The sequence below is a fragment of the Anas acuta genome, chromosome 26, assembly GCF_963932015.1.
Source record: "Anas acuta chromosome 26, bAnaAcu1.1, whole genome shotgun sequence".
In the NCBI taxonomy this organism is placed as follows: domain Eukaryota; kingdom Metazoa; phylum Chordata; class Aves; order Anseriformes; family Anatidae; genus Anas; species Anas acuta.
Genome location: NC_089004.1, coordinates 472,642 through 480,818, shown reverse-complemented (window position 1 = coordinate 480,818; position 8,177 = coordinate 472,642). Strand labels below are relative to the sequence as shown.

Sequence of the window (8,177 nt, the reverse complement as noted above, 5' to 3'; positions counted from 1 at the left end):
ATTTAATAATCAGCATGTGATGGTGTCAGGGTAGAATTTCAGCAACTACAAATAGTAACACCTCAGAAATCAATCTTGGTACAAACAATCCAAATAGACAGATCCGGATACTAAACTAGAACAAAAGCTACAAAGGAACATAGAAACATCCCTCATGGGTGCAGGACAGCCTGATTTTTAAAAGCATATATGTAATCAAAACGCTGCCAAGAGGGAACTTTCTGGTTTACAAAATGTATTTTTTTCTGTTCCATGTGAACCCATCCCATGCTGGGCTTTCAGAAAAGAGTGGAAAGGAGAAGCAACCATTCCGTTGACTCTGGGAATTAACTTTTCTCAGACTGGTGAACTACGTGGTGATGTCTGTTTTCCCTCACTCTTGCTGTGTTTTCCCCAGACATTTTCTGCTGGAGAAAACATTTGACCACCTCTGCATTCAAAGCTATGCTCAATATCTGGGGAAGGCTCAGGAGAGCTTACAAGACTATATCTATTTCATAGGTTAATATGTTCTAAGACCAGGAAAGATCACTCCATCCTCTAGCTAGGCCTGCTTCATTGTACAACAGCACATCATCTACACAGGGACCAGCTGGCTAAAACACATTGTCCAAGATGGACAAAACACATTTGTCCATTGTCAAATCTATCTATCAGGATAGATTTGGGAACATTTGTTTGGCTTTAAAATTCAGCACTTAGGGATCTGAGCTCTCTCTTTTTTTTTTTTTTTTTTTTTCCCTCTCTGAAATCCTCCTGTACCCATCACTCTCTTCCTGCAACAATAAGAACATGCTATAACCCAGCTGAGCATGGATGGCAAAACAGAGCATGTCAGGGCATTCAGAGGCAGCTCCAATGCTATCACTCTCAGCCTCCACTTCAAAACAGAAGGTAGATAAGATATTGCCTGCTAATGGCTTCCCATATAAATATTAGGACCTTCCCTCTCAACCAGTTTATTCTGTGCACTGACCCCTTTGCCAAGGTCATGGGGAATGGGAAACTGTGGGAGGTCCCCAAGTTTTATAAATGAGAGAGTCTCCCTGCATAGGCACGTACCATGAGGCAGGCAGGAGCCAGAGTCACTGATTAATGGTACCAAGAAAGTCTGTTGTAGGGGAGCAGCACAGGAGATGTGCTGAAGAAGGGATTACCAAGAGATTTAGCAGTTCAGGTGGATTAAGGGTGATTTGTCACTTGTCTGCTATGGTTCTGTGGAAATAAAAAAAAAAAAAAAAGAAAAGAAAAAAGAAAGGAAGAAAACCCAACAGATGAAAATCATTTAGCATGCAAGGAAGGGAAAATACACAGTTGTTCCTTTTATAGTTGAGGTTTGGATGTGGGTCCAGGTACCACGTATGGGCTGATGGGCAGACACACTGTCAGTCTGGAGTGGGAGAGGTTAATAGAGGTTACCTCCAGCGCTAACTCACCATCTCTTCCACTGCAGCACGTGCAGCTCACATTAGCTCCCCAAGCTCCTTCACACCCAGTGGCTCTACCTTAGCCACTGTGCAGTCAGGATCCCAAGTGTTTTGGGGGTGGGGTGGGGTTGCAAAGACAAGTCACAGCTACCCACACGTAAGATAACAGCCTAAAATGGAGAAGACGAAGATTGGGTTTTACCAGATGCTGGACACACCCTTGCAAAGCATCCTTTGAAAAGGCTGGACTGTACCCTGGAGACAGCCTGCTTGCAGTTGAATCCAGGTCTCCAGCTGCACACTTGGGCTGCCAGAAGAAATAAGATTCGGCAATGACCCCCCATATGCACAATATCTGTTTTTTCCAAGAAAAGGCAAAAAGAGGAACTAGAATGAGAAAATGTAATAGGCAACTCGCTGAAAATGTAACTAATCAAATTATAATGGGGATCATGCTAGCGACACATCTCTGGTTTCAGAGGGAATCTAGATAAGTAAAGGTGTAGCTGAAGTACCGCAGGTCTCAGATTGCAAAAAGTAATCCAGGACACAGTGCTCTATAATTTGACTCCTGCAGAGAGGATCATTTAGGAGTTCCCAGAGTGTGGTCGACTCGAGTAATTTCCTTGAGGTTTTCCTAAGGATGGAAGAAGGAATGAGGCAGTGAACCACCTGCCTGCAGCTAATGAAAACCAGCACCCTAGCTAGGGCTTGTCAGGAAAGCACAGAATAAACTCTGATGAGGCAGGATTAATTAGGGGAGCTGGGTCTGGGCAGGCACGCTCCCATGCCAGGAGAGACCAGCTCCCAGCTGCCATCTCTCATATTCAGACTTAGTTAAAACACACAGAATCACAGAATCACAGAATTTCTAGGTTGGAAGAGACCTCAAGATCATCGAGTCCAACCTCTAACCTAACACTAACAGTCCCCACTAAACCATATCCCTAAGCTCTACATCTAAACACCATTTCTCTAAAGGGTTGACAAGTCCAAGTGAGTACCATGGGTGTTCCCACTCCCCCCAAAATATCGTGCCCCGAAACAGTGGCAGAATTCCCTGGGAGATGCCCTGAAAAAGCTCTGGTGGAGCCTGGGATCAGCTAAGGTGTTTATTCCGGTTCTCTTGGGCCAATCAGGAGGCTCTGTTTCATTTATTTGGCAATGTTTCATTTTGGGCTGCAGTGACTTGGGCTACTTTGCTGTTTATTTTCACATTGTACTATACTGTCCTCAAGTTTCTAAACAGAAGTGACTTCCAATCCCCAAGTGGAACATGTTTCTCTTGCAAAGGGAAAAATGCAAATATTTCCATTGTGGTCGTATTTCCACCCCCTTCCCCCCCCCCCCCCCCACACACACTAAAATCTTCCTGTGTGGAGATATCCAACTGCAATGACCCTTGACTGCAAAAAGGGTTCAAATCAGCCTTTCTAATAACTTCCCAAAACCAAAGCTTAAGGTTTCAGCTCCCAAATTGACCACATCATTGCAGGGTCTGAGAGAAACACCCTGGTCATGTTGCCCATGACAGGTTTGCATTAGGGATAAGACAAAAGTCGGGGCACACACAAAAAGATCTCCCAGACAGGATGTTTATGAACAATTGGCCACTGCTGGTTGAGAGGGAGGAATGGGACAGAGCAAATCTGAGGCTGTTCTGGCCTCAGATTTTATTTGTCTATTACAAATAGACTGCAGCCACCTTGGCAGTGCATTGCATTCGCTTTTCTGCTTACAGGTTGACTGAACCACCCAGCTTTTCAATGCTTCAGCTACCACCATCAATCTGAACCAAGGTCCCTGGCCCAAGTGGGGCCCTGTTCACACATTCCCTCATGTGGACCATACTTGGACCTGGCGGCAGCGTGAAGGGAGACTCAGCTGGTTCCCATCTGCCTCTTCCCAGCAGCTGTGCACAATGAGCTCCAGATGCAGGACTGGGTGTGCAAGGGCATGAGGCACTGCGCTAGAGGGAGAAGGCAGAGGCAGACGAGACTGCTGCTTTTATCTCCTTTGCTTTGTTTATGAAAAGAGAATTAGTGCGTGGTTGCCAACAATTTACTCTGGAAAGGGCACTCCTCCAGAAATACTTTAACGGCCATTGCAGTGAGTGGATAGGGCTTGCCTTCTGTCAGCTTTCCCACTGCTGTCCAGGGATGCTGAGACATGAGACCCAACAGTGGCCACTTGCTTGGGATTCTGACAGTGTAGCTTAGTTGAGCCTCTCACAGCAAGTCCACATGGTCAGGCGGCCAAATAGCCTGAAGTAGACCAAAGCCTGCTGGTCTGCTGTAAGGAGACCAAAGCCTGCTCTGTTCATCCACCTCCCGAGAGGTTTCTCCTCAGGCACAGTGGGGTGGACAGGCAGACAGTCCAGCTTGCTCTGCCTTTGGGGTACCCCAAAGGCTGTGGCACCCCAAAAGTCACGTCCTGGCCATGACGCAAAGCCCTGCAATACTCTGGACAGGGAAAGAGGCTGTAAAATAAGCATGCTGGACTGTAGGAGGCTCTTCCCCAAGAGCCTGCACCACAGAACTCCAAAAGAAAACATTGCAGCAGCTTTGGGCCAAAGAAATTCAAGACCTTATACTTTATAGCTAAATGTCACCATCCAAGTGCTTTGAACCATGCATGAGACAGGTCACAACCAGTGCCCTCAGGTTGTCGAGCATGCCTTTGGATAGGGAGCTCACCCATGCTTCTGACCTGCCTGCAGACATCATGTTTCTGGAGAGCTCTGCTGAATTTGGGGCACAGTTGGAATCCAAAAGCCAGAAGAAGCTGAAGCCCCATTTTCCAACAAGATGGGGTTGGTGTGTCTTTCCTCCCAGCACTGCACAGGCCTGCTGATAGATAATTAGATTAAGAGCAAGCTAGCATCTGTTCAAGGTTATTTATTGCTTTTAAGAGTCAAGCTTTATTTGAAATTATTTTTGTCTTCTCCTATTTTTGGTGCCTGCATTGGGTCTGAGTTCTGGAACATCCTGGACATACAAGCATCCCCTCTGCATGATGTCAAACACTTGCCAGGCAAAGACATCCCTCCTGGAAGTACAAGAGATGGCCAGAAAATGTCTGCACATGGTTGTTTTCCCTTGGGAAAGGTTGGGGGACTGTAAAACTCCAGCAGCTAGGAGGGCCATTTTGGAGGAAATCAGTAGGGTCAGGGCAGCAGGGCATGGTGCCATGTCTACAGCTGACACAGGTATCCTCCTGATATTTCAGTACTGCTGGAAGTAAGCAGAGACTTACTTCCCTAGCAGAGACTCACTTCCTTCCATGTTTTCTCTCCTGCTGCCAGCACTTAGCCCTCACTGCCAGAAAGGCCTTCCAGTCTTATTTCCTCCAAACTTTTCCCTCCAGGACCCTCCAGAGGCAAAGGCTTGACAGGACTGCAATTGGACTATGGATTCCCAGCCCCGTTAACAGACATAGACATGTCTGTGAGACTGTGCAAAGGGGAAGGTGGAAAAATGCAACTGGGACCAGACAAGGATGAGCAGGGTTCTTGTGCCTGGAGGGGTTGCTGAGTGTGTACAGGCAAGTGTGCATTCACTCTTGTGTTCAAGGAGTGTGTATATACAAGGTTGGAGACAGGGTACCCACTCTGGTACAAATGCATGCATGCACATGAATCTGCTGGTTGTTGCACATGTGTACACTTCTCCCCAGACCTGACATCTGCAATCCTATCCATGACACCTGTGGTTCACCAGCCCTCCTTCTCCCAGCCCTGCCCTGGCAGCCACCCAAACCAGTACTGACATGTTGAGGAGTTCTCCTCCATCAGCTCCAACAGGCCATGCTGCCTTGTGGGGATCCTGTTCTGCAGCAGAGCCATTTGCATGCTGGTTGCTCTACCACAGCTCATGGTCAGCCTTCAACAACTCTGCTTCAATGAGGTAACCCAAAGCTCTGATTTTGTTGTACATTTGTTTTATTGAGGGAAATTCATGAGGTTCTTGACCTGTGAAAGAAAGGAAGACAGGAAGGGAGGGAGGAAAGGAAAAAAAATAAATTATTTAAAGTGTCACCTTATTGACAGACTCTTTAAAGTTTCAACTGTATCTGCAGCTGTGGATCCAAATTGCTACAGACTGATGTTCTCCACAAGGATAACATAGTACCTGGGTGGCTGTTTCAAATAGTCACCCATCTAGGAACTGAGTCAAGCCAGGTTTGGCCTTGCTTTCACATGGCCAAGGCAACATCAAAGCTTTAACCCCAAGCTGGAGAGATGTCTCTGATGTCCCCCATGGAGCTGTGACCCCTCCTAATGCTCCACTATGGTCCTTGCAGCTGAGGACTTAGCCCTGGCTGAGCCTCCAGCAGTCCCAACACAGTGGGTCCCTGCTTATGCAGGCAGCATCGGTTGCATAGGTGTTTATCTCTCCCAGCCTCCCTGCGACTTCTGGGCAAACAAGCTGTCCTGACTGCCAGGGGACACTGGCCCTATAAGAGAACCCAGGCTGGATCTTGGCACTAGACACCTCAACCAGCAGTGGAAACACGTGCAATTGCCCAGTGCACAGAAATACTATGTGGGGCTGTCCTCTTCAGAAAAACACCTCTTACTTCATCAGTCTAAATATTGAGGACACTTTTTCTTCTTCCCTCCTTCAGTAGAGCTGCATGCCCTTTGCCACGGCACTGCTGCAGCACTGTTAGGAGAAAGCCGGGCCAAGATCCCCCTTCCTCTATAGGCTGGGCCAATTTTTTACTCACTTTTATTCAATGAGACTCTGCCAAGAAGGTGTTCAGCATTTTAAAGCCCCACAAGAGTCCATTTGCCTGAAAATATAATTCAGGACAGCTTCTTGCATGGGCTGGCATAACACCAAACTTTTCTGATTTAGGCATATCTGTTTGGAAAGGGATTAAGCAGAAATAAGCAGCTGTTTTGCAGAATAACAAAGAGAATGCAGGATCTGCACCCTGCTTGGCTCAGCAAGAGCTTCACAGGGAGATGAGCCCTAAATCACAGCAAGGGGAACCCATCCCACCTGAAAATTCTCCCCACCATCAGAGAGGCTGAGGCAGTCACAGGAGGAGGGGCATTGTAATGGGTTTGGTTGGCTTGACTTTTTAGCGTGTCTTCCACCAAACACACACAAGTAGGTTTCAGTGGGAGTATTTCACAACCCTTAAAAACAACAGCAACAACAAAAAATACTGCAGTGGCCACAAAAATATGTTTTTCATCCTGGGAAGGAAGATCCTCTCTCCCTAGCAGTTCGGGTGGAAGTGGTGGGAGAGAGAAGCCAGTGTGGATTCTCTGGGATGCCACAGGAAGGGCCTCCTGCTCCTAGCTGGACTCTCCCATAAGAAAGGACCTATGTGATGGTACCTGGAGCACAGAGAAGAGGGAGATTTGGCACCATCATCCAGATTTAAAGTTTTGATGTAGTTGTGCCACCTTGCTTTGCTGGGATCAAAGCTAAAGCAAAAAAAGAGCTGATTGGGCTCAGAGATCCAAGAACATAATCAGAGCAAGTTGGGCTCCTCAGTGGCAGTTGAGCAAGGGTAACCACTGTGGCTTTCCTAAGATCAGAGCTGGGTTATGCTAAAACACATCACCCAAACTGGCCAAGGACATGCACATTCAGCAATCTGAAGTTAAACTTTAGGACGTGCCTATATATCTGCATCTGAAGAGCATCTCCAAAGGGCAATCCTGCAGGTCCTGGAATTGAATTTATGTTGCTTGCTTGGAGCTGGCGTGGTTTTTCATTAGGCTACTCCTAAATAATCCAACAGTGAAGCAACACAAAACTAAAAAGAAAAGAAATGTTTAATGCAAAAGCTGGAAAATGCCACTTACCTCCCACAGAGTGGGAGTGGGAACATGCGCAAAGAGCAGAGCAATAGAAAAGCAGCATCCTTCTTTAAATAGCTTACTATAATTGATAGTGCCTCGGTCTGCTCTGTATCGCTACTGGGAAAAGCTCATACAAATATCAAACCATTGCCCATAAGTACATCTGTGGTATTGGAAGGCTGCAGCAAGGCAGAGCTGAAAGAATAAAAACTCTTTGGAGGGCAAGATATATTTTCAGCTTGTCAGCTGCACTCACTTAAAATCAATTATAACCTCACTCCACATGTGGTGGTGGTTTAATGAATTCCCTCTTTCTCCTGGGATCATGCTGTAACCTAATTCACACCAGCAAGGGTGTTTCTAACTCAGCTCCAGCTCCCCGGGCGTTCCTGCCTGACGTCAGTGGGAGCAGAGTGAGGTCCCAGCACCAGCCCAAGCCTGATTCTGCACAGCCTGTGCTGCTGTTTGCACTCCCAAAACATGACCGAGGTGCTTCTCCTGCTGGCATCCACTGCTGCTGGGTATGGGCTATGCAGGTTCAGGTCCTGAACCTCACTCAGAAAGAGTGAGGTTTTACTGTTGGATAAAAATTTGGGTAACTTGGAGAACAAGACAGTGCAGGATTTATTTTATTTTATTTTATTTTATTTTATTGAAACTGTCAAAGAATGAAGAGTTATAAATAGCATTGTCTTCACGATGTGCTGCTTACAGGGCTGTCGTTTGGGACTGGTTTGGGGTTTTTCTGTTCCTGTCCAGAGGATATGGCTATTTTGCAAAATGCATCACCAGTCAGACAAGGATGCTATTTAACCTCTATAAAATGCCTTCTGTCTGAGTGGCCATATATCCATTAGCACAAAACAGCATCATGAGCTCTGCAGGCTGTGGAAACCTCCATGAGTTACATCTGCAACCAAAGGAACACA

At 46.6% G+C, this 8,177-nt stretch overlaps 1 long non-coding RNA gene across 1 annotated transcript; it reads right to left on the bottom strand.

Annotated features, from left to right (window-relative positions):
* Positions 1-4,828: 4,828 nt before the first annotated feature.
* On the bottom strand, positions 4,829-7,672 carry LOC137845058 (uncharacterized). The gene is made up of 3 exons (XR_011090085.1): positions 7,252-7,672; positions 6,156-6,292; positions 4,829-5,397 (listed from the first exon to the last, which is right to left on the bottom strand). It is a non-coding gene; the product is annotated as an uncharacterized lncRNA (long non-coding RNA).
* Between the last annotated feature and the right edge of the window lie 505 nt (positions 7,673-8,177).